Source organism: Denticeps clupeoides, chromosome 12 (assembly GCF_900700375.1).
Source record: "Denticeps clupeoides chromosome 12, fDenClu1.1, whole genome shotgun sequence".
Lineage (NCBI taxonomy): Eukaryota > Metazoa > Chordata > Actinopteri > Clupeiformes > Denticipitidae > Denticeps > Denticeps clupeoides.
In genome coordinates, this window is record NC_041718.1 from 8,313,025 (window position 1) to 8,340,217 (window position 27,193).

At 43.3% G+C, this 27,193-nt stretch overlaps 1 protein-coding gene across 3 annotated transcripts in view; it reads right to left on the reverse strand.

Annotated features, from left to right (window-relative positions):
- The window catches only part of dlgap4b (discs, large (Drosophila) homolog-associated protein 4b), a 112,271-nt gene extending 94,801 nt beyond the window's left edge, over positions 1-17,470 (reverse strand). For all 3 annotated transcript variants that reach the window (XM_028998405.1, XM_028998406.1, XM_028998404.1), the window contains exon 1: positions 17,196-17,470. The gene's annotated coding sequence lies outside the window, so the exon portion shown is untranslated. The remainder of the gene's footprint in view (positions 1-17,195) is intronic.
- Positions 17,471-27,193: the final 9,723 nt, after the last annotated feature.

Sequence of the window (27,193 nt, forward strand, 5' to 3'; positions counted from 1 at the left end):
CTATTGGTCACATGTGTTCAAGTCCTTGACTGGGTTATTTCCGACGTGTGTCATTGTTTGCTGTCCTCTATAGACAGCAGACAAGTAACTGATTGCAAACTGCAATTCCAGACATTCTGCATATTTGACTTTTGTAGTCCTGAATTCGCTTTTGCTGAATTCTCTGAAGGCTTACAGAAAACACTCTGGTAAACTATGGCTTGTTGTGATTGCATCTCCAAAAGTTTTAGTTTCTTGTCAAATGTAATTCTGTTCTGCTGAACTCAATTTTTATGTTTGCAAAATCAAAGCACTTGTATGACTAATGTTATGCAATCTTGGATCTACACTATACTGTATGTTTTTTACCATGTTTCAGCCAACTAAACATTATCTTATGGATGAGCAGATCATGTCTATATTGCGTACATCGGTCCAAGACCAATTCTGGAAAACTGTGTCCACTATTTTGACGTCTAAATATGACCATGCTTGGACGTCAACATATAGTCAAACCTAGACATGGTAACTTTTTGGACGTCATGGGGACATCTAACACAGATGCAAGAAATTGAACATCCACTTTTGGTCTTCTGATAATGCAGACTGTGACACCAGATGAAGCTGTAACTCATTCAGTCTGTAAAACGGAACCAGCCAAACAGTTCATCAGGTAAATAATATTATTTCAAATTAAATAATCAATTAAAATAAAAAATTTCAGAATGTTGAATCGTTCATCTCTAGATTAGTCAACAGTCATATCTCTAGAGTCCATGTGTTTTCATTGGGGAAAAGAAATGACCGAAAACAACGTTAGAACATCTTGGTGCCATGTGTCTTTGTGTCAGTATCTTAGTTTCAAACTGTGCAACTGACAGTTATACAAGATGACTCTCATTTATGGGTACAGAACATAATTACTGTTTGATGCTTTAAATGACAGATTACAATGGGAATACAACAGCTGTGATATCAGGCTTTTTTCCACTCATTTCACACACCAGTGGCTAATTGCTAACTCCAAATCTGGCGCTACATGATTAAGTAAAAGTGTTGTGAGGACCCTGATGAGAGGACAAAAAAAACATAGATCAGATTGAAAAAGACAAGCACTAATTTGCATCAAAATGCAATCAGAATATTTTTGTACTGCACAGACAGCACATTCTGTAGTCCAGGCCACAATGGAAAACCTTTGTGATCCCATGGTTCCTACTTCAAGCATTTACAGTTAATGCAATAACATGTAGCCTGGAGCTGATTTCTTTTAACTGGTGCTCTAGACCGGCTGTGGTGCTTAGCTGCAAGAGGCTTGGTGAATTGGCTTTTGTCCAGAAGTCACCCACCGTAAGATCACAAGGGGAAGCCCTAGATATGCAAAGAAAGGATTTCTTTACACAGATGAATCTTCACATCAAGCAGCCTTTTGTGTGGATTGTGTTTAAGGACTGCAGTACAGCCACTAGCATGGACATCAAGAATTTCATGCAAATTCCAAGTCTAGTGGTAATTATTAGAAAAATCCCATTACTATCATATTATTATTCATTGCATCTTTATTATATAAAACACTCCAGAGAGAAATACTCTCTGGCTGAAATACCAAATACCAAAAGGTTAAAACTCAAGCCCCACAGAGGATTAACAAACAAATCCTCATTAAACATCCCCTTTAAGAAGCACATAACATGTCCTCTTAAATCCAAATCTTAAATAAGAAAATGGCGAGTCCCATTAAACATGCCCATTTTAAGACTGATCCCGAGTCACTTTAAACCTGCCCCCTTAAGAATATCTTGAGATGTTCCCAGCAGGCCAGACCTGCCCCACATAAACTCCAAGTATTGCATGGTGTTAGCTAACATATGCCAACAGTAATGCTGTGTTAGAAACATGCTGTATGAATCATATTTCGGCCTGTTTGTGATGCTGCTCTGGACAGATTTTTTGGCCAGGAGATAATGTTCCCTGCAAAAAACACAACAGTGCCTCTGTACGTGTTCTACATTTGTGTGGAACAGGACATGGGTTCCGGCAGGAACCTCACAGTCCAGAGAGAGAGAAAGAATTGAAGTGTGTGTGGCATGTGTGGGGTGGAGTTGGGGGTCGAGGGTTTGTAGTGAAATTTATCAGCGGCTATTTTTGTCCAGGGCCGTCTCTGGGGCAGGTGCTGTATCAGGTGCTGGATGTTTCAGGCCACTGTGAAGTGCAGGCTCTCATTTTGTCTACCCGTATTCCTCAATTTCCCACTTTATGGTACCATGTTTCCTAGAGGTTTTAAAAATGTCAAAATTATTTGTTAATTGTATGCAGTACCTGCATGTTTCATGTAGTTATTAAAACCAACAGAGGACACAGTCTATTATGTAAATTCTGCAGTTTGCCTTAATTTACAGCAACTTTTCTAAAATAAATGCCTTTTTTGGACAAAAAATTGCAGTAATTGTTGCTGGAGAATGCAAGAGTTGTCAGGCATGTGGTTTCCTGATCTGTGTGCAGTGTTGTTTAGTTTGTGGTGCTGTGTGATATGTGGACTGATGCCTGGTGGAGTGTTGTTGATTGTAATATCATATTAATGGATAATTTAATGTTTTAATTCAGTATAATACATAGTCACATGAGGTTTAGCTGGCCTGAGAAATAAACTGCATTCCTTCCAGTCTGTACACATGGATTGCAGATTACTACCAGGGTGGTAGTAGCCTAGTGGGTAACACACTCTCCTATGAACCAGAAGACCCGGGTTCGAATCCTACTTACTACCATTGTGTCCCTGGGCAAGACACTTAACCCTAAAATTGCTCCAGGGAGACTGTCCCTGTACCTACTGATTGTAAGTCGCTCTGGATAAGGGCGTCTGATAAATGCTGTAAATGTACTAAGTCACAATGTTGGCAGAAAGGTGGTAGTGTCTGCTGTGATTGGGCAAACTGGTTCCGATAAATTGTTAAAATTATGAAGTCACATTTTTTTTTTTTTTTTTTTTTTTTACAATTGAATAATACTGCTCTTTAGGTTGATCTTTAGGTTTTGCTTTCTCTCTCCAGCACCGGCAATTAGGTCGAGCCACAGACTGCGGCCTATATTAAGCAGTCCTCCTTGAAGAATGGAATACTATCTCAAACATTTTCCTCCACGCTAAAAAAAAACAGATAAGAGAGATAAAACCAGCAAGGCTGTGATCCACATTAAAAATGAAAGGAGGCTTTGATGCGCCAAGCTCTGACTGAAACTGCATTCATGAGGAACACAAAGTGCATACAGCAAACCATCACTTTAAACCCCCAATCTCAACAAATGCTGCCATTTTAAACATCTCTGACTCGCAGTGTGCTACATTTTAGCCTGACGCAGCCCTTCATTTCAGCATTTGTTTCATTCAACACAAGCCATAACCTTAAATGGGGCCGACTCTACGCTGGGGCAAGAGGGGGAAGTTCCCCCATAAACAAACGTCCTGCCCCCTTGAATCAAACTTTTCAAAGTTGAAAAAAGAAAATAATAAAATACCCTCAAACTGAATATGAACAGGTTTTTACTACAGCAGCCGAAAATCCACTGGAAACGGCACAAGTTAGATGACGTACCATTGTTGTTTCTCGGTTAAAGAATTTTATTTGAGCATTTAGTCTGGCTTCTGCACCTCCTTCCTCTACCAACCCGGAGTCATGACAGCAGGCAGGGAAGAACAAAATTCGCGGCAAGGTAGAGGAAGCAGCAAATCTCTTGTCTTCAAAATCTTAGCGACTGGTGAGATAATTAACAAATAATAAAACACGTCTATATTTGTACGGCCAGTGGGGGACTAGTCCATTGTTCTTCTCGCACTTTCAGTCTCGTTTGAGGAGTGTTTCTTTCTCGATCCCCCAAGCACCACTGTCAGCCTGTCTGTTAGAGCTGAAAAAACATTGTGCTCTAATTTTTTAGTTTTTCCCCTGAGGGATTGCCACCTTGTTGTGGTCAGGTGGTTTGTGTGCCTCAATGACCCATCAGGTGGACACCCAAGTTGGACAAGTCTTAGGGTAGAGGCCTGACAAAGTGCAATCCAGTTACAGGACAAAAACATTTATCCAGAGCATCCCCACCCCACCTCTTTCCCACCTCCATTGCCACCATGTGCCCCCTTTACATTTCTGTCTGCCCCCTCATATATGCCTCTCCAGATTCGAACAGAGTAAACTGCAAAATTACATCTTCATGTGAACAGTCAAAGTACCCATCTGTAAAATGCAGACATGCACAATAACAGGCCTTTTATCAACCAGAACAAATCAAATAACACTTCATTTCTTCTGAAAAGTTTGAAGCAGGAAAAACAATTACCCATGCCTCTTTGGAGACCTGTAATTTTTTTTATTTGGCATAACAACCAGAGCAAATTCCCATTCTGCTTATGTTCTTTAAATACCTTTTTTAATATATTATTTTAATTATTATAATTATTTAAATAATGAAATAATAAAAACCATCGCTCTATCTCCACGATCCTGGTTTATAAATGAGCATGCCACACTGAGCACACGGCAAAAGACCGCCGGAATATGTGAAGCACTCCACCAGCTTACACAGTCGTGCAATGCATCATGTCGTTTGTTTGAAATTCATGCTCATATGGGTTCGCAACACGTCTTGTTAAAAACTGCTGTGGTTAGAGAGCAAGAGCCCGCTTATTAAACACATGCCAGAGGAGTGGGCCTTGCTAATTTCTGTAATTAATTTTTGCAAATATCAATTAATATCAGCAAATATCTATCGATCTATCTATCTATCTATGCTTTATGTATGGTACTTGCTCCGTTTTTTTTTTTTTTTTAGTACACAGATTGCACAGAGACCACCGCAGTTGCTGGCTGCGGACCACAGAGTCCCAGATGTGTCTGATACATGAAATACCCCCCAGGCAAGGAGAGCCAAGAATCCCTGCTGTTACCCACACTAAGTGCCACATCAGATGCACGTTGCACTCTTCACTGAAATCAATGGCTTTACCACTGTGACCCAGCACTGCGCTTTAATGGATCAACACCACTGTGTGTCTAGTTCAGCTGTCTGGGCTGAAAGAGTAAAAAACTCAAAGGGTTAAATAAAAAATGCTGCATTCAACATTTGTTTGCAAAAAAATGATATGAAGAAATACTGCATTCAAATTTTGCTCTCAACAGAAGAAAAGCATGACAAGCAAGACTACAGTGATATAGCTGATATAGTTGTTTTGTTATTAGTTATGAGTTCCAACAGGATCAGCCCCTAATCATGTTAAATCAGCCATTTGTAAACCATAGTTATATGTGTCATAACAATAATAGCCTCAAAATTATGTAGCTTATTCAGTGTATCTGAACTTTTGAAAACTTAGGCCTTAAATATCATTAAAAATCATTTATCATTAAGTAATCCTTAAATCCAGAGTTAAAGGTCTTAAAATACTGTAGACCTAATAAATGTATTTACTGGTAACCTCTAAAATAATTTGGCGAAGTTCTAGTATGTGTTTTGCACTTTTGTGTGTGAGACTTACCAGCGGACGTGTTCTGATTATATAAAAAAAAAATTCTCTGATATCATTGAATCAGGATTAGTGACAAATGTATGTGCTTACATTTGTAAAAAATCAAACGAAAAAAGCCTTCCATCTGTCAGTAATCTGCCAGGCACGCTGCACACTTCTTCAGGTGATGGTGGTAGTAGCCTAGTGGATAACACACTCGCCTGTGAACCAGAAGACCCAGGTTCAAATCCCACTTACTACCATTGTGTCCCTGAGCAAGACAATTAACCCTAAATTGCTCCAGGGGGGACTGTCCCTGTAACTACTGACTGTAAGTCACTCTGGATAAGGGCGTCTGATAAATGCTGTAAATGTAAACCAAATATACAAAATATATAAAACATATATAAAAAAGTATCAGTATCTTGGTTTGGGGATGCTTTGCTGCAGCAGCACCTGGCCAGCTCACCATCATGAATTCTACTGTGTATCAGAGGGTGCTTGAAGAACATGTGAAACCATCTGCAAAAAAATTAAAGCTGAAGCAGAACTGGATACTGCAACATGACAATGACCCAAAGCATACCAGCAAATCCACCAAGGACTGGCTAAAAACTAAGAAGTGGAGAGTCCTGGAATGGCCAGGTCAAAGCCCTGATCGTAATCCCATTGAGAAGCTGTGGGGTGACTTGAAACGGGCCCTCAAACATCTCACAGCTGAAAGAACTCTGTGTTGAGGAGTGGGGCAAACTTTCTTCTGATCGATGTCAGAGACTGGTAAAAGGCTACCAAAGGCGTCTCACCGAAGTTATATCAGCCAAAGGGGGCAACACTAGTTATTAGGGGGTAAGGTGTCCTAACTTTTTCCTCCATTAAAATACAGACATACATACATTTTCCAGACATACATAAAAACATGACTGGACATTGATATGTGAACATTTCCTAATAAAGAGCTGATTAATGGGGTGTCCTAGTTTTCTCACATGACTGTATACTGTGTGTGTGTGTGTGTGTGTGTGTGTGTGTGTGTATATTCGAATTTGACTTACAGTGTCTGCTGAGAACCTGGGTGAAATGGTGTTGATGACCCTGATGAAGAGTCTTACATTTGATAAAAATGGCCTTGAACAAGGTCTTGAAACCCTGTTATTATATCCACCTGAACATTTGCTTTATGCAACTGAAGTGATCAAGGCTAAATCAAGCCTGCAGCATCGTTTAAAAAAAAAGCTAATCTCACATTCACACTAGCACTAAAGCGTATTCTTGTCCCCTGTGTGACACAACACCACCGTCTGGGAAGGAGAGAAGTGGCTGGAGGTTTCGAAAAGAGGGCCAGAACATGATCAGCCCTAACATGCAGGGCTGCTGGAGCCCTTTAAAATGCTGCCGAGTGCAATCAGACGGACCGCTAACAGAGCTAAAAGGGTCCCTCTTGACAGGCCTCAGTCCACGTCCATGTGCAAAGACACTTCTAAGCAGCGTGGCCTCCCTGGAATGCTCGCAACCCCTGGCCTCTTTGTACTGCTGATATACAGAACGGAAGAGGACCGGCTTCTCTGCTGTGAAGCACTTCTTGCACAACTCACAGAGTGATTACTCTAGCCTTTTTCTCACTACAGAAGCAGGGAATGTGATTGGAGCCAAGCGCAAACTGGTGAACAGGATGCTGATTTAAAGACAATGACACATTCATATATAAACTGTATGAAGACTTTAGCCTGGATCACGTGGTTTGCTCAGAAACAATAGGCTCACACATATGTGCATATGCGCTCTACTTCTGCTGCCACCTGTCTGTCTCTGTCTTGTGACACTAATGGGGTGATGTTCATGGTCCACTGCAAATGGCCCCCTATGGGTTACAGATAGTGTCACAACCTCAGCTCAGAAGGCTATACAGTTTATGTGTCAGGAACACTTGAAATTTTTTCAGATGCATGTGATGTGGACAAGAAATCTTGAAAAGGGTCATGCATGTGAGAGGGCACATAAGGGTTAATAATGACCACAGTTATGGCATAAATTTTTGACAGTGTAGGTTTAATTTTAAATTGTGCTACTGCTAAATGTAAGGTCAATTCTCAGTTTCAGGAAGTGTTCTTCCTGTCACTTAAACGTGATACACAAATGAAGGGTGTGTGCTTTAATCATGTGACATGTCATATTTCCAGTGTGTCTAGGTGTCTGGACACTACCCTTCTTTTTGTGTTAATGTAAAAATAGCACCATGGGAATAAGAGGACAGCCCTGATTTAACGGGTCAATCTTCAATAGATCAGTACATAAAAGAGCTTGAAGCTAATCAGTGCTGTACAAAATTACACTTGCTCTTCATCATCCCAATTTGCCCCTGCCACCATCACTAGAAACCGAATAAATGCTCCCAACATGCTTCGGAGAAGGAGAATTTAAGATTTAAGATTGCGTCTCTCGTCTCCAACTAATTGGCCTGATTTGCCAGCCTACCACCGTGATAAGTGAGTTGAAGTCATAAAACTTTAATGGTCTGGTTTTAATATGGTCCCAGAGGTCTGCTGACTTCTTTTGCGAATTGGGCTTAGACTCGGGTTCAGATAAGACCCGAAAGGCTGCGATAACGCTGAGGACCACATTGCCTCTTAAGTGAAGACAGCAGCATCATAAAAAAAGTCACAATACCCCTTATACCCCATCAGAGTAAGTAATATTGAATAAATATGCAATATGTTTTTTACACTGATTACTATGGGACAATCCATCTCTACTGTTATATCCTAACATCCATAATGACACTAACAACAATGAATATGCTTAGGCCCCAATTTTTGATGTACTATAATAGTTATTCAAGGGGAGTAGGGTGGCGGTAACCTAGTGGGTAACACACTTGCCTATGAACCAGAAGGCCACAAAGTCACAGGTTCAAATCCCACTTACTACCATTGCCTCCCAGAACAAGACACTTTTCCGTGAGTGTCTCCAGGGGGGCTGTCCCTGTAACTACTGAACATAAGCCAGTCTGGATAAGGGCGTCTGGTAAATGCCATGAATAGAAATATAGTTAACTAATGTCACATCAAACATGTTATTTTGGTGACAAAGAACTACCCAAGCGGACATTTTTTGTGTGTAATTATTTCTGTCACGCTAGCAGGCTGTGCGTGATGCAAGGCCTTCAGAAATGTATCGAGATCACTGCTTAAAAGTCTGCCGAGTATGAATTGTGCAACGACTGAATAGACCCAGGTCCGGCTGGTCCGGAGAGGGAGACCTCGGTGTCCCTGCCACATTAAAAAAGGAGCAAAATCCGACTTTTAAATGTGCATACGGTTGCACGGAAGAAAACATAATTTAAACCAGGGCCGGTCATGTTTACCCCTGACTGAGACTTTTTTGATGAGAAGCCGAGGGACCAGCACACCCACAGCAGTGTTAGCAGTGTGGAGGAGTGTACCTACTGGTGTTATGGTAAATCCTGCAGGCTCCTCTAGGGTGTCTAGGGTGCAACAAATATGAGAGCTCTGAGATCACAAAACAACGTACAAGTGTGACAGAGGGAATGGCAGAGAGAACGAGTGAAAGGGTGTACAGTGCAGTATATGTGTTCTCTCTGTACAAAGGAAGGCAGAGCGAGTCAACACTGCTATTAGCTTGTTTACGGTAGATCCCATAAAATTTCCTGTCAGTGGTGACACTTCAATATCCAGGTCCCCGCAGTGCACCAGTCATCCCATCTGTGAGTGAAGTGTTTCATTTTGGGTGTGTCGTGTGATCTCTCTCACTTTAATGCATTTATGCATTACTAACAGCATTTATCAGATGCCATTATCCCTATCGCCCTTAAGTGACTTACAGGGACAGTCCGTGTAACAGTCCCCATGGAGACACCGCGTACACATTTGGTTTCAAATGAATTGTCTAGATGTTCTGATCATTGTCAAGTACTGAAATCTGATCATTTTACCTTGTGTCAGTGGTGCAGACATCATGAGCAACAGAGGATGACACAGGGGAGATGTTTCACTGCAGAACAACAAGATGTCCCTCATTTTCCCTGAATTCAGTCCCATTTCAAATCTGTGGAAAATGTTGTCCAATCTGTGAAGACATCTGCGCCAAACACACTTCCAAATTGAATGGAAAGATGCAGCACCAAACAGAAAGGAGAGCATGCAACACTGCGGTGAGACCCAACATGTCCATGTACATGTGTTGTTGATTCCTTGAGAGAATTGTGATCAAGAGGGACATATTATGCTGCTGATTTCCTATGTGTGATGGGGTTAAATACGTTGTTTAGGTAGATAACTGGGTTCTTGACATATTCATATTCATACTGAAGAAGACACTGTAAAAACATGCAGTGTAGCATGTGTTATGTGGAAAATTTTGAACCAGTCATTGGAGCCACATTTCCCCAACAGCTCCCTAAACACTGTTTCATCAGCGTCTGGCAAATATCCTGGAGCAGCAAACCATAATGCATAAATGCTCGAGACAGCTGAGTCACAGTAATGACATTCACCCTTACATCAAGGAGGAAACATTATTAGAATTATTCTGTGCTTGTGATTAATTGGACCAAAACAATCAAATGGCAGTGCACACTAACAGCGCTACCAACCAGCTACAGCTCACGAACTGACAATGACTGCTGGTTATACTGTAAGGTGCCCACCAAAGGGTGCTCACACCATTCACTCACACGTACAGCCAGTTAGCGGTTGTTAACCCACCTAGTGCAGCATGCGTTCGGACCAAGGAAGGACTAGAGAACCCCACACCACACTGGAAGAGCATGCGAACTCCATACACACACAGGGCCAAAACCCAGTTTCAAATGTGGCTACCAGATTCAGAATTCAGACCATAATGCATTTCAGCTGCCAATGAGCACAATAGTGTTGAAAACAATACAAACATTACGCTGATCCTAATTTGTCATATATTAGATTTTAAAATGAATATTTTTTCTGTTTTTGGCTGTGAGGACACTGGATGTGAGGACACTGAATAGGAATCAGTCAACATGATGTGCAGGGCAGGCTGCAGCTTTGTAAAATGGCTTTGGGTTTGGGCTGCCAAGCAATTTGCAGATATAATGCACTTCAAATGATACTTCAAAACATCTCCAGTTCTTTCGGCGCAATTTCTGGCCTCCATTTGTTTTGGTCGTGCCACTCGAGTCTCTTCTGACTCTCCTCTCCTGCTCTCTCTCATCCTGTGTATCTGAATACTGAATAGTTTAGTCTTGCATTTCCTTTCATTTAAACTCTCCGGTTCAGTGTGCTTGAGTCATTAGTGAATCATTGAACCTGGCGAAAGGTTTCCAACAGAGGCACTTCAGTTTTGCACCAAGGCACGTGCACACACAAACACACACACACACACACACCTATACATAGATACATACATGCACCCAGAATGCTGGGCCTATGATTAAACCACTGATGAAATAGAGATTTCGGTCTGTATTCTCTTTGCAGTACGAATTAGAACGAAAGAAGAAAATGTGTTCCAGGCAAACACCTGCATAAAAGCCATGGATGCACGTCTGACACAATCTGACTTGGTTCCTCCGGCTGCGGCAAAATCAATTAATGCAATTCTCTGCACCGTTAAAGTACAGATTCTCCATGCAAGCCAACTTGAAATGCCACTCTGAGGTCTACAAAAACAGTTATTGAAGTGTGCTCCTTTGTGAACGCGGTGCCACATGGAAGCTATTCTATTTGAAGGACTGAGGAAAAAATGAAACGCAAATATGGGAAGGCGGTCAAAATCAATAGCTTGAGTCCCTAGTCCATTTATTTCCTATTTAAATATTTTCCTCTCGGCTGCGGGTAGGGCTGGTTAGTTAATTGCAAGGCAGTAATTTATTATTCCCCCAGTGCACGCCATCCAATTTAACATGTAATCTGGCTCTGAGAAATTTGCTCAGCATCCACGCACAAAAGAATAATTAGTGTCTTACAGTAACCAAAGTTAAGGTGGTTGCATTTTGGAAAAAAAATTGCCGAATGACAAATGTAAATAAAGAATCTCAAAAGTTGAAAGCTTAAAGCATTCAACAAGAATTCTTACTGGGTATGCTGTTGTGATCATCACAAGCGTTAAATCAGCACCAGCTATATCTTTGTTATCATTCAGTAACTAGGCAGAGTAAAAAGATGCAGTTGGTGTCAATGGGTCCTGTTGAGAAATCTATTTGTCCATTAGAAAGGAACAGGAAAAAACAGATGTTTTTTTTTTTTATCTTAAAGGCACAGTACCATGACTGCAACCATTTAGCCAAGTGGTCTGTTTAATGGCAAGTAATTAATTCAAAATTATGGTCTTTTGTTCTGAAAACCACACAGGAGAGGCATTTAATGGACTAGCTGGAAAAATAAAAACATAGAAAGTCCTCTTACTCCAAATTTAGTTGATGATTTTATTTATCGACGGAAACGAGCAGCATTGAAAGGTGAATGGAAGAATGGAATAGAATGGAATATTTACAGCGAAATGACAGAAAAAATACATTAGGGGAGAGCGAGGCGGAGAGAGAAGACTTCTTAAGACTCTTGGCACACTCATACTTGTCTCACTGAAGCAGCCATTATAAAATCCTCCATTCAGTCATTATGACTGAAGTCGAGTCACTGAAATGCCAGTTAATTGATTCTGGGCAGCAGAGAATCACTGCATTATTTCAAGCCTTTGATGTATATTTATGTCAAAGTGTTAAAACCATCGTCGAAGGTATGAAAAGGCTAAGCGGTAATTCAGAATTTTTTGGTTGTAAAAACAATGTCTCCTTTGAATTATTAGTGTACATTGAAGGCACTTAATTCATCAGTGGAATCCATAATATTTAATTTCAGCCATCAGACTACACATCTTCACTATCCCAACATTAGACAGGCAAAATGACTTTTAAAATCCACAACCATAGTAAAGCAAATATTATTAATCTTGTGTTAATAATTATGTTTTGGTCCAAGCAATATAACCACTTTTGTTGTTTTGATATAACTTAAACATATAGACATTAATCAGAAAAGTGATACATGGACAGCATTGACCTTTTCTTTTTTGCCAAATTATAACGTACTATAGACTACTTTATTATAAATGAGTGCCACACAGTATCAGATATTCATAACGGGCTGAGAAAAATCTGAGAGGAGAGTTCTTCATCATGACTGCCAAGGTTGGTTATTACGGGTTGTACAGTGGTGGAGGGAGATGTGTCTCAACACAATAAGATGCTGTTCTCATGTCAGTGTTGCAAGACTTCCTCTTTTACACCCATCTATCCAGGGCTCTGAGCCAAGGTGACATGTTAATTCAGTCCCACCAAACGTTACTGACGGAAGATAGTCTTCGGAGAAAAGACAAATCAGGAGTCCTTAGAGGTAAAGAGACAGAGAGGAACATGTTTGTTCCAGGTCTCCTTCAGTCACATGTCATGGTGGAGAAATAAACTGGCCATGGTCAAATCACTAAAAATACACCTCCCTGTTTCCCTCCTCCTTCTTTCAGTTTCTGAAGCTTAGTGGCCTATCACAGCAGCACCTTCTCTGGTTAATACATGAATGCAAATAGAACCTGGGCGGAACGTGGACTGGATTCCGAGGGTGTCACCACGGAAACCTTTATTGATGCACAGCCTGGCTCATTCTGCTGGCTGAGTGCCGCCCTTTGCCTCCATTGAACATTCTTTGAAAAAACTGTTCAAATGAGGACACAAATACATTTTGTTCACATGTATAATGAGTGCAAACAAGCTTATTTAAGTGTATAGTGTCATTTTATTGGGTCCCCGCAAGGTTAGTAAAAGACACACATTCACATATGCTGAAGAAGAATGTCCCCGTTTCCCGTCTCTGGAATTTGCAAACACAGAAATTCAATCTGGGCTGTAGTCATTATCACTGCATTTCACACACCATCGGCCTCCATAAATTATGGGGCAGAGCAGGTATTTCTGTTCACATTTCTCTTCTGCTGTGCTGTAAATTACAGTCGGAAGAGCAGCTCGCCACGCCGGCCTCTCTAAATCCACAGGCTGAACGACGTTGCTTCCCATGATGCTCCTTGCTGTTTGAGAAAACATGAGTGTTTTAGGGTGGTACTTAGCGGAACGTAGCTCCTAATGTTCTCGTTGACGGAGAGTCATCCGAAGCTGCCGTGCCACAGCAGCAGGTGCACAACTTGAACTTGAAGTGGACTTGACTCCGGCGTGCCGGAACCGTGCGGCATGAAATTCAGAATCATGTTTTCACTCCGGCTTTAATATTTATAGACTGGGTCACTTTGAACGAACATCTGTGGCCAGGATTGGTTTGATGATGTAACACACAGCGCCAGCGTTCAGCCGTCTCTCGCTGGGAAAAAAAGGTAGTAACAGCCGACACGTCTGAGAAGTCTGCTTGGCTAACTAAGAATAAGCACTGAGTGTGAGTGTGAGTGTGAGTGTTTGTGTGTGTGAGTGTGCGAGTGTATGTGTAAGATATCAAGGGCAATAACAGCCATGTATTACAGACACATCTCTGGACATTTCTTTAGTATTTCTGTGCGTGTGTGTGTCTGTCTGTTCTATTCCAAATTAGTTTGGCTCGGTCACCCTGAAGTGAAAAGCATTGTGGACAAGTTCCAGAACTGATTTGTTTGTGTCTATGTGTTTGTCTGTGCATTTTGCTGTTGCGTGATACTAACAGGCCAGCACTCAAGATATGATTTAATTACAGACGAACTTTGGCAAAGCGCTGCTAACACGGCTCACGTCAGTATTTTTTAAAACGCCTCAATGTCGTACTGCTTTACTGGCTTCCGGGTGGGACGATAGGCGTTGACACATCTGGCAGATCATTTAATTAGTATTCATAAAAAAACAGTCCTTGAGAGGAAGGGGACCTGTGCTGGGAAATGCTGATTATCTCTCAGTCAGTCCTGCGGAAAGGAAACAGACTTGTTCATCTCTGTTGCACTCCTGACTTCATTTCTTGTCAGCTTCGCCCCGCTCATTTCTGACCAGAAGACGTTTGTTCCAGAAATAGACTTCATTGGCTGAGATTTTTTCACTAGTTTAAGGCTCAAAAAGTACATATCATATCTAGAAATATTGGTATCTGAGCTGTGGAGTTGTCCAAATGTGAGCTGTCCAGCCCACTTTACAACTTTAAATGCCTTATAACCATCCTGTAGCAATCAGAGTGTGTGTGTGCGAGCATGTACTTCTTAGGACAAAATGTCCTCACAAAGTAAGGAAATTTTCATATTTTATTTAAAAAACATACCAAAATCTGCATGGGGTTACTATGGTTACGGGAAAGAGAATGCGAACTCAGAGAAGTGTTCTAATATTACCGTAATTACACATTTAAAATGCCTTAATTACATTTGTACATCCTGGGTCCTTAAATTTTTGAATGTGTGTGTCAATTCGGTAATGTAAGGGTACAATAAGGGTATTATATATGTATTATATTTATCTGTTCAGTAATGCATGCTGTTACATTAAAAATACTTTATTAAGAATAATTTTAAGTAAAAATGAGAGAAAGACCTGTGTGGGACTAATCTAGCTAATGCAGTGCGGATTGGAAATATATATTTTTTTACTCTGGAGTCATACAGTAATACAGTGGTGGCCTAGTGGGTAAGGAACCCGGCCTGTCATCGGAAGGTGTCCGAATCAGATCCCGAACTGCCAAGGCGCAACTGAGCAAAGCCCCGTCCCCACACACTGCTCCCCAGGCCCCTGTCATGGTTTGATAGCAGAGTACACATTTTGTTGTGTCACCGTGTGCTGTGCTGCACTTCACTTTCACTTCACTGTTACACTGTAAATCCTAGCCCTGGCTGGACATACATGCAGTGTTATACTGTCTTCTACCTTTTACCTTTGATGCGTCCGGCTGCTCCAGGCCTGTTATCGTGTCCCCACGCCTCCCTCGCATGTCCCCTTGGCCCCTAATGAGCTGCGCTGGGTGTCAGCGCAGGACAGCGGCGCATGATTTAGCAACTGCCGCTGACTTCCGGACACGCACGCCTCTCTCTGCGTACACACACAGGCCCTTTTGACATTTTCACAGCTTAAATTATTCACACTTTTGACAATATCACAGGCAGAGCAAATGCGCAAGAAAAGAAATCAGTTCTTTCTTTCTTTCTATCTTTTTGTTCTCTTTTTATACACAAATGTCCACACAACGGTAAAATGGCAGCGATTTAAAATAATTAGTGCAGAAATACTACATCTGTCAACATGAGCATCGCCATCATGATTAGCACATGTGATCTGATCTACTGAAATGAGATATGGTCATCATTAAACAAGGTCATCATTAAATATGGCACCATTAAGCACCGATTCTCTGATTCCGCCGCATATTCACGTTCGGCCCTCAGGCCCCAGAGCCGGCTCTTCTGTTCTCCACTGGTTCTAGCACCAAGAACCGGCAACAAAGATTGATTGGGCCATTAAACAGGCAGGGCCGCTACCAGCGTGTCTTAAAATCCTTTGATAAATCCTTTCCTCCTTCCTAATACTCCCGCTGCCCCACAGTTAAGGACCCAATGACACCCGCAGCAATTTACATTAATGTTTGTTTAAATATGCAGCATTTATTTCAGGGGGGGGGTCCCCCCAAAACAAAATCAACCGCTCATCCTGTAGTTCCTGACCAACAGAAACTATCACAACAATAAAACGTGCTGGTTTCAAAACTGAGTGTGTGCCATCTCTCTCTCTCTCTCTGACAAAGAGGAAAATAGAGGCCAATGCAGACAAATTTTGCTCGTTTCTCTCTCTCTCTCTCTCTCTCTCTCTCTGACTCCAAAACAAATTGAGGCTACTAAATCAGTTAGGCTCCGCTATTGAGGTCAACCAAGGAAAAAAAGAAAGAAGAAAAAGCTGTGCTAAAGGGGTGCAGCTAAAGCGAATGTTAATTTGAAGGCATGAAAGACACATTGACCCAGGTCTGAAAGACAGGAATACTACGGTACGTCTCAGGAGGGGTGAGGGAGACAGAGAGCAGCTCAGTATTGAATTCAGTTTGAAAAGGGGAAAGTTATGGGGACACGAGACAAGGTTTTTTTGTTTTTTTTTAAATGACTCATGGCTGCTAAAGTAGGGCAAGACAGTCCCTCCACTTTTGAGATTTCTTCAGAAAGGATTACGGACAGGGAGACTGATGTCTTCGGCTACCAAGGCCACGACCTCGCATCGCGCACACACACACACACACACACACAGAAAAATTGTACCAATGTCCAACCGTCGCAGTTTCATTTCTCATTTAAAGCCGCGGCTAAATAACAATCACCATGGCAGGAAACAACTGAACGTAGGAAAACTTTGAAATACATTTCTAAGGGTGAAGATGTCAGTGCACAAGGAGGGGGACCGATTCCAGATTCCAGACTCCAGACTAATAATTAATAATAATAATAAAAAAATGACAGGGGTGAGGATGATGAGGAGGGTGATGATCACATCTCTCCTCTCCGCTCCTCTTCAATGAGACGCGACTGATGCTGAATGGGTGGAGGTGAAGGATAACGAGCGGACGCCCGTCCCCGTCCCCCACCACCACCAGATGATGTTTTCAGCCAGTTCTCCTGCCACGCTGTAGAACAACGCAGTAAAAAAGCCGCACATGCGCGCACGCTCGATGTCGTGGAGAAAACACCAGCTCGGGAGGCTGCATGCAGACGGGCGTCGCGTTCGTCGTGCCCTCCATGTCCCTACCTTTCACGCGCAGTCACCGGATGCGCAGAGCCCGAGCCGGCGCCACTTATCCCGGCGTGACCGGCCGTAACTTCCCACCGCTCTCCTGTGGTCGACCGTGGCTTTATTTTCGTTCCCAAAAAGAAAGAGCCAAAGGCGCGGACCGCGGTCACAGTTACTCGTCCTCAGCGGCGTCTTCTATCCGGCGAGAGGAAGAGGAGGAGGAGGAGGAGGAGGAGGAGGAGAGCAGCGCCTCCCGCTCCACAGACATCCCCCATTCCGGCTCCAGCCCTACAATCCCGTCTGCGGAGAGGAGAGGAGAGGAGAGGAGAGGAGAGGAGCGGTAACGCTGCAGTGCGCGCAGGGCCCGGGGGAGCAGGGAGAGAGAGAGAGAGAGAGAGAGAGAGAGAGAGTGCAAATATTCAAATCAGCACCACGGACAGCAAACAACTGCAGAGGCTCACAATTCCCTGGCCGAGAGTGATGTGCGTTCCGAAAAATTCATACATCAGTCATAGTAACAATAACAGCTGCTTCATTCCTATTAATAATATTATTATTGGTAGTAGTAGTAGAAGTAGCAGTTGTAGTACAGATACAAAACGACTAAATTACAGAGACAAACATTTACAACGTATGCTGCGCAGATGTGTGCGTTTGTTTTGGTGCAACATTGTACGTGAAAGTGAAAAAAATCTATGCAATAAATAAAAAATAAATGTAAGAAAACTGCACTGACTCTCAAGTCCTGCTGGTGGAGAATCTGGTCACTGTTTATAATGGGAGTCATTCCAAGCACTGCACATTTTCTCAGTTTATCCGAGTTACATCATCATTTCAACTGTCATTGTTTCTGCATGGTGCAAAACTAAATTCTTCCCAAATCTTCCCAAAGTAGGCACCAGACACATACCAGATCACCAAGAAAGATCATGTTCCATAGTTGCTATAGCTGGGTTTGTTGTTGGTTTCAAATTTGCCAAATTTGGAATGATTCCATCTTATAAATGAAAACATTTTTGAAAATGAATATATATGTATATATGTATAGATGTATGATTATACACACACACACACACACACCCTTTTATGTGAGCAATAATCCAAAGAAATGCAGGACCACAAGGCGTTCCCAGACCAGATTGGAAATATAATTTCTCCAGCATGTCCTTGGTCAACCTGGGCCACCCTACAGAGGAAACTCATTTTGACCGCTTGGTCATTACCCAAAGCTCGTGACCATAGGTGAGGATTGGGGCATAGATCGACTGGCAAATCGAGAGACTTGATTTCTGGCTCAGCTCCCTCTTCACCATGACAGATCAGTTCAGCATCCACATCACTGCAGACAATGCCGCAATCCGCCTGTCGATCTCCTTCTCCCTTCTTCCCACACTCATGAACAAGACCCTGAGATACTTAACTCTTCCACTTGAGGCAGGACCTCTCTCCCAACCCGAAGTTGGCAAGAACCATGGTCTCAGATTTGGATGTGCTGATCCTCATCCCAGCTGCTTCACACTCGACTGCGAACCTACACAGCAAGAGCTGAAGGTCAGAGCCTAATGAAGCTAGAAGGACCACATCATCCGCAAAAAGAAGAGACGAGGCGGAGTCCAACCCTCACCAGGAACAGGTCTGACTTACTCACGCTCCTCTGGTACAGGGACTGGATGGCCCTTAACAAAAGACCATCCACCCCATACTCCTGGAGCGCCCCCCCATAGGGTGCCCCTGGGGACACGGTCATAAGACTTGTGGATTGGTTGAGCAAACTCCCATGCCCCCTCCATCACCCCAGCAAGGGTAAAGAGCTGGTCTACAGTTCCACTGCAAGGACGAAAACCACATTGCTCCTCCTAAATCTGAGATTCAACCATCGACCGGACCCTCCCCTCCAGTACCTTGCAGTAGACCTTTCCAGGGAGGCTGAGGAGAGTGATCCCCCTAGAGTTGGAACACACCCTCTGGTCCCCCTTCTTCAAAATGGTGACCACCATCCCAGTCTGCCTCTCTACCGGAACTGCCCCTGATGTCCACGCAATGTTGCAGAGACATGTCAACCACGACAGCCCTACAACATCCATAGGAATGAGATACCCAGAACGGATCTCAACCACCCCTGGGGCTCCACTGCTGTGTAACTGTTTGACTACCTCAGCAATTCCTGCCCCCTAGATTGGACACTCCATACCCAGCTATCCCAGCCCTGGTTCCTCTTCGGAATGCACATTGCTGGGATTGAGGAGCTCCTCAAAGTCTTCCTTCCACCGCCCGACTATAGCCCCAGTCGACGTCAGTAGGTCCCCATCCCCACTGTAAACAGTGCGAGTTGTTGACTTCCTCTCCTGAGGCATTGGATGATTTGCCTGAACCTCTTTGGAGCCGATTGGTAGTCTTTCTCCATGCCCTTACCAAACTCCTTCCACACCCGAGATTTTGTCTCGGCGACTGTCACCGCTGCACCCCTCTTGGCAATTCGGTACCTGTCTGCTGCTTCTGGAGACCTACAGACCATCCATGCCCTGTAGGCCTCCTTCTTCAGTGAGGTGGATCAGATTGCAGGAAAAGATGCCACGTAGACCCGGCATACCCCAACGTATAGTAAGGGTCTGCTAGGAATGCTTGGCAGAAGAACCTGTCAAGATGGTCTTCAATTCCCACCTCCGGCAGAGCTTTGACTGCGTTAGGGAGCCCTAACTTCTGGTGTCCACCAGCAGATATGGGGGTTATCGCCACAAGTGGCACTGGCCACCTTGCAAACACAGGTAGCAACAGCCGCCTCAATAATCGCAGAGCGGAACAAGGTCCCTTCAGACTCATGTCCCCCACTGCTCTCGGGGCACAGTCAAAGCTCTACTGGAGGTGGGAATTGAAGACCATCTTGACAGTTTCTTCTGCCAGGCGTTCCCAGCAGACCCTTACTATACGTTTGGGTATAGTATCTTTCCTTGCAATCTGATCCACCAGGTGGTGATCAGTTGGCAGCTCTGCTCCTCTCTTCACCCATACGACTACAAAGTCAATCATCGACCTGCGACCTAGGCTGCCCTGGTACCAAGTGTACCGATGGCCATCCTTATGTTTGAACATGGTGTTTGTTATGGCCAAACTGCGGCTTGCACAGAAGTCCAATACCGAAACACTGCTCGAGTTCAGATCTGGCGGGCTGTTCCTCCCAATCACGCCCCTCCAGGTCATGCTGTCATTGCCCACGTGAGCCTTGAAGTCCCCCAGCAGGACAATGGAGACCCCAGTCATCCCAGGGACTCTACTTGGTGCACAAGTGCAAACAACAGTCAGGACCCTTTCCCCGACCGGAAGGCACAGCGAAGCTACCCTCTCATTCCCCGGGGTAAACCCCAAGAAACAGGCTGAGAATCTTGGGGCTAACAAAAAAGCCAACCCCAGCCCTGCGCCTCTCACCCGGAGCAACTCCAGCAAAGGATATTGTCGAGCTTCTCTCAAGGACTGGGGTTCCAGAGCCAATGCTATGTGTCGAGGTGAGTCCGACTATATCTAGCCGGTATTGCTCAACCTCTTCCACAAGCTCCAGCTCCTTTCCCGCCAGAGAGGTGACGTTCCATGTTCCAATAGCCAGTTTCCTTTTTTGGGGATCGGACCACATTGCACATTGCCACCACATTTTTCCTTCCATGAAAGATCTTCTGAACCATTATTTGTCTCACCCTTTACCTAAGACCAATTTGTCATGGGAGAGCCTACCAGGGACACCAAGTGCCCCAGACAACACGGCTCCTAGGATCATTAGGGCTCTCAAACTCCTCCACTATGATAAGGTGACGGTTCAAGGAGGAGATGATTGTGAAAATTTAACTGAAGCCTTATTTATTCTACATGCAGGATTGTTGCTATGTTTTCTTCAGCTGTCTACATGAAACACTTCAGGAACACATTAAGTGCATAATAATCTTTGTCATGCAAAGCAAATATAGAAAGACATTCTTTAAAGGCATGTAATAACAACCAAACCTTAATAGTCATTGAATTGTTTTCAAATATGTGATAAAGTCACAAAATTGGCTCAGTTTGGTTCATTATAGGCATCCAGGGCAATTTCCTCTGATATTAACATCCAATCTACATCTGTAAATGTTTAAATGTGTTTTTTGTGAGTGCATTTCACCACAGAGCTCTTTAAGGTACAACTATTAAAATTTGGGTGGAACGTTGCTATACAACAGTCAACATTAAATGCATGATTATAATGCTTTCATGAATTCAGTGTATCCTATACAGTGTATAAGGCTGTGATACATTGTGGACCTTTATTTTAATGGTTTGTATTTAAGGAGAAAAGGGAGTTGAAACAGCATTAGCCGTCCAGAGGCTGCTGGGAGACACTTAATCACCTCAGAGGGAAGCACTGAGGAATTCAGGGATAAATGAATAAGTACAGAGGAAAATGGGGATGAAAGCAAGGGAGTCATTAGAGCCAAAGTAAATAGTATTCTTAAAGGCTGAGCATTACTCAGCCTTTCGTATATTTCGTAGATGTCGTCTCTTTAATAAGCTGCCATACTGTGAAATGCGGAGCTCTGGGCCATGCACCAGACCCACTTTGATGTAGTGCAACCGAGGTTCTGTGATGGGCGCAGAGTTAATACTGAGCAAAGATTGTTGAGCTGTGTTGAGTTGTGTAAGTCATTGCACTTCCCTCCCATTGCTGTGAGTATGTGAAGGGTTCACTTTACCAGATCTACCAGTTGGAGACAGATCTGTAGGAAAGAGCCCAGGAGAGCCCAGGATGGGTCCGTTTAGAAGTCTGTATTGTCTGTATTGAATATGGTTTTCCAGACTGACCTTACAGCCTAAAATTCCTCAGCTCTGGCAAATTTAGCCAAGTACATGGATAGTAAATTAAAACCTGTGTGGATTTCACAAAGAAATATGTAGACCTGAAGTAACACTCTCAAACACTCAGGTTATGGTTAGTTTTTTTAAACAATTTTCATTATTTATGGGCAGCATGGAATGAACCCAGCCGCTGGGGATGCAGGTGACAGCATGTTTCTTGGTGCCGACCCCAAGCCGCTGTAAATGAGGAAGGTTGCATCCGGAGGGGCATCCGGCATAAACATTGTGCTGAACATTGGGCGAGGGGGGCTAATACATCTGCCTAAATAAATAAATTTATAAATACATTTTTGCTTGTTGGCTCCCCTGCTGCTGTTTAACCAGATGGCAAAAACACTACATGGTGACATAATTAAACACTGCTTATTTATACTTAACATACAGTACAGACGAAAAGTTTGGACACACCTTCTCATTCAATGTATTTTCTTTATTTTCATGACCATTTACGTTGGTAGATTCTCACTGAAGGCATCAAAACTATGAATGAACACATGTGGAGTTATGTACTTAACCACAAAGGTGAAATAACTGAAAACATGTTTTATATTCTAGTTTCTTCAAAATAGCCGCCCTTTGCTCTGATTACAGTCTTGAAGGAGTTCCCAGAGGTGTTTAGCACTTGTTGGCCCCTTTTGGTCTGTACTGTTTACTGTACATAACATTCCTCTATCCCATCACATAAATTGCCCTGCCTTTCTTTCACCCACATACATACACACAGACACACACACACACACACACACACACTGCAATCACCAGTTATGCCCCACATGCACACAGCACAGCACACTGCCAACCCCCCTCCACATAACCTGCGCTAATGCTGTGATTGTAGTTCATTAACAAGCTAAATGTAGGACATGGTCTCCAACATCAAAGTTTGCAGTGACTTGTGGTGGAAGATGTCAACAAATAGGGTAACATTTCCTTTTTCTTATATTGCTATTATTTATGCTAATGATTTTAATTTCCAATATTTCCAATTTTTGGTAGATAAGCTAAAGAGATGTTTCTCTAATCAGATGTTCCGGGTAATTCTCTACTCACCATTTCAGTCATAGACCACATATTTTTGTAACTAACAAGCACACAAACATGCACCATCATTGTCTGTGTGTGCTGGATTCAGACATTCGTTCTGTGACGTGGGGTACCACCGTACTTCAGTTACAATTCTAGAATTCTGCGCTGGTCTTGACTGTAGGCTACAGGCTAAATGACTGGCTTTTCCTCACAGGAAGCTGGGCTGGCAATTGAACAACTAACACACTCCAGTCAACAAACCATCAGCTAACTTAACAGTCGGGGTGTTTACCTCCTCTCGGTCAGGACTTTTTTTTACCTCCTCTCGGTCAGGACTTTTTTTTACCTCCTCTCGGTCAGAACTGTCCGCCTCTTTTCATGTCTGTCTCTCGCAGTTCAGTTAGCAAACATTTAGTTAGCACCTGCGACTGCGCTAACAAACAGGTGATGGTTTGGTAGAGAAAGCGGGTTACATTACCAATTAATTAAAATACTTTCTTGGCAATAATTGAAATGATTAAAGAAATCATAACTGGAATGATGGGATTGAGAGTTTTGGCACCAAATTTGAACCAAATTTTCAACGGCATCACATTTAATTAGATTTACAGGTTCACTTTTTCTCCTTTTTAAATCACTGTGCATATGGACAATATTGACCTGTAAATTATTTAATATCGATCTGGTTAACATAAGGTTCTTTATGCGAAGCACAATCTTACAAGAAAGGTAAATGTGTTTGAAAATGTGTTGGTGCTTAAAGTGATTCAATGAGCTGAAATTAAAACAAGACATATGAAATAAAAAGAAAATGTAATTTGAAGTGCAAGTGTTTTAAGGGCTTGACTATCATCTCGGCCTGATGATCTGTTTGCTGCTGCCTGTTGATGAAAGGCAGCGGGGAGAGAGGACACCGGTCCAGTACATTTATCACAGCATGTAATGTGTTTTATAGATGCAGAGGTGCTTTACAGGTGCTTTTTCAGTGTTTACTTTATAATTTTTTACTCAGGCTTGGGCGACAAATGCACGGTCAGGTGATGCTTTATGATTAGAGCTAAAAGGGAAGCAGAGGCGATGAAACGGATGCTAGTCTGAGGTGTGGAAAGAACTTTGACCATGAAAGATACGTTTAAAAATGTATAAATGACACAGATTCGGGCTTATAAAAAGCTGTGCTTGTCTGGCTGATGTCAGTTCAGGAATATCTGGACCACGGTCAATCAGAGGCGGGCCACGTCCTTTACGATCTCATATTGGTTTAGAATATGACGCAGACCTAATATGTGTTTGTTGCGTGAGCCACATTGAGTTTTCCTCCAAATTGGTCACACTCTAAAGCCCTGCGATTGTATTGGGGGGATCTGATTAACCCCCTGGAAATTACACTCGTGGGCATAATACAACAAGCAGACCAGCTGATACGCTGTGGCGGCCCCTAAAAGGAGCAGCCGAAGGAAGGAGGAGGATGGGCAGCACAGAATGAGCTGCAAAGCATAAAGGTGTGGAAATTAAGAAATGCTCTATAAAACTCAAAGCTATCAGGGGTTCCTGCTGCCATCATATTGGCATATTGAAAATGTGAGAATTTGCACATGGAAAAAGTTTTTTATTGTGAAGAGAAGAACAGTTATCCCAGTTTTAAGGACACTACTACAATCGTGGCCAAAAGAATGACAAATACAGTTTTTTTGCTGCTTCAGTGTTTTTAGAGCTTTTTGTCAGTCAGTTATTGAAGTATAATTACTTAGAATATAAGCTTTACATCAGACAATTACAGACAATTACATCAAGTTTATGCAAAGAGTCGATATTTGTAATGTTAACCCTTTTTTTACCGCCCCCCCTGCAATTTGCCCTGGCATTGTCAGGATCCGGTCCGAAATGGGGGTTACTCCGGTCCAGGATCCGGACCGGAGTTTCATTGTTGTCCTGTGTAATGTTCCCTAATCGTTTTCACCTGTGTTAATTGTATAAAGCTGCCCTGTTCGTTTCTGTTCGCCGTCAGGTCTTTAACGTTATGTTCCATGTTCACCAGTGTCTACGTCTCGGATGTCTCCCCTGTCCTGTGCGTCACAAATTAAACCCCGGTTTCGTGATGTCAGGTGAACGCGTCCTCCATTCCTCGTCACTCTTCGTCCTCCTCTCCGTTCACCCGCCGCGTCATGCCCGCATGGACGTGACAGAAAGACCTGACCCACATTTGGACGCCACCTGACGCAGCCCCGCTGAGATCGGAGGAGCCGCGACTCGCCGGGAGGACGCCGCCAGCTTCCTTGTCCCTGGCCTTCCATGGCTTCATGTTCAGCAGGGTCCCGACCCCTGCCTCTCAGTCCCGTGTCTGGCGGCGTTGAAGGTGAGGAGCGGCCATTCAGCGGGGCGAGCCGGAGACTGACAGGGAGCGGCGGACGCATGCGGACGGCGGACGAGGTGCCGGTACCACACTGGCCCGAAGCCGTCTGCGCTGGAGAACCGCCGCTCGTCCATCGTGAAGACTGGACCATTCATTCATTCATTACTTCATTCATTCAGTCATTTATCATTCCTCCCTGTTCATCATCTTTTCTCTCCTGGAGTCGATTCCGTTCGATTCCTCCTGTCCACTCGAACCATTCAGACTCTGTGTATGGACCTTTCCCCCCTCCTTCATGGACTGCTCCGTCTGGCCCGCCAGGTGTAGTGCCATAAAAGGGGGGATTCTGTCAGGATCCGGTCCGAAATGGGGGTTACTCCGGTCCAGGATCCGGGCCGGAGTTTCATTGTTGTCCTGTGTAATGTTCCCTAATCGTTTTCACCTGTGTCAAATGTTTAAAGCTGCCCTGTTCGTTTCTGTCTGCGGTCAGGTCTTTAACGTTATGTTCACCAGTGTCTACGTCTCGGATGTCTCCCCTGTCTTGTGCTTCACAAATTAAACCCCGTTTCGTGATGTCAGGTGAAAGCGTCCTCCATTCCTCGTCACTCTTCGTCGTCCTCTCCGTTCACCCGCCGCGTCATGCCCGCATGGTCGTGACAGGCATAGTCAGTGAAATTCTGGGCCAAATCCTGACTGGTGGCGACCCATTCCTTCATAATCCTTCATTATGGCACGGTGCTCATAATGCTGGAAAAAGCATTGTTCTTCACAAAACTGTTCTTGGATGGTTGGGAGAAATTGCTGTCGGAGGATGTTTTGGTACCATTCTTAATTCATGGCTGTGTTTTAGGCAAAATTGTGAGTGAGTCCACTCTCTTGGATGAGAAGCTTCCCCACACATCAATGGTCTCAGGATGCTTTACAGTTGGCACGAGGCAGGACTGATGGTACTGCTCACCTTTTCGTCTCTGGACAATTATCTTTCCAGATGCCCCAAACAATCGGAATGGGGCTTCATCAGAGAAAGTGACTTTAGCAGTCCAATCCCTGTACTTTTTACAGAATATCAGTTCTTTCATCTGATCACTCTTCATAACATTCTGAAGTAAATGCAAATTGTAATAATAAAAACGGGAGCTTTGAGAAAAACATTATTTACATTTACAGTATTTATTGGACTCCCTTATCCAGAGCAACTTAGTCAGTAGTTACAGGGACAGTCTCCCCCTGGAGCAACTTAGGGTTAAGTGTCTTGCTCAGGGACACAATGGTAGTAAGTGGGATTTGAACCTGGGTCTTCTGGTTCACAGTCGAGTGTGTTATCCACTAGGCTACTACCAACCTGTATTTGTATTTGTGTCTTTCTCAAAACTTTTGGCCACGACTGTACTCCAAACCCAGAGCAGTTACAATGAGTACAATTAGCAATTATTGTGTTGTCCCAACTGTGACCATCATTTTAAAAGATTTAATCATACTCGTCTAAAAGTTGGACAGTATTTGAGTGACAGCTCCATGCACCCTAAATTACATAACAATGCATAGCTAACACATTCTAGCCTAACACATAACATGTCTAGCCCAGCAGAGTCAAAATTATTATTCATGCCCTGGATCGACAAGCTTCTTTGTGCCTTCATCCCCAATAACGTCTGGGCCAGGGAGCTGTCACTCGAATACTTGCTGACCAATGACAGAAAGCCCCGCCCAGATTAAAGGTTTGGTCACAACACAACCAAAACTTCAGGCAACACATACCATA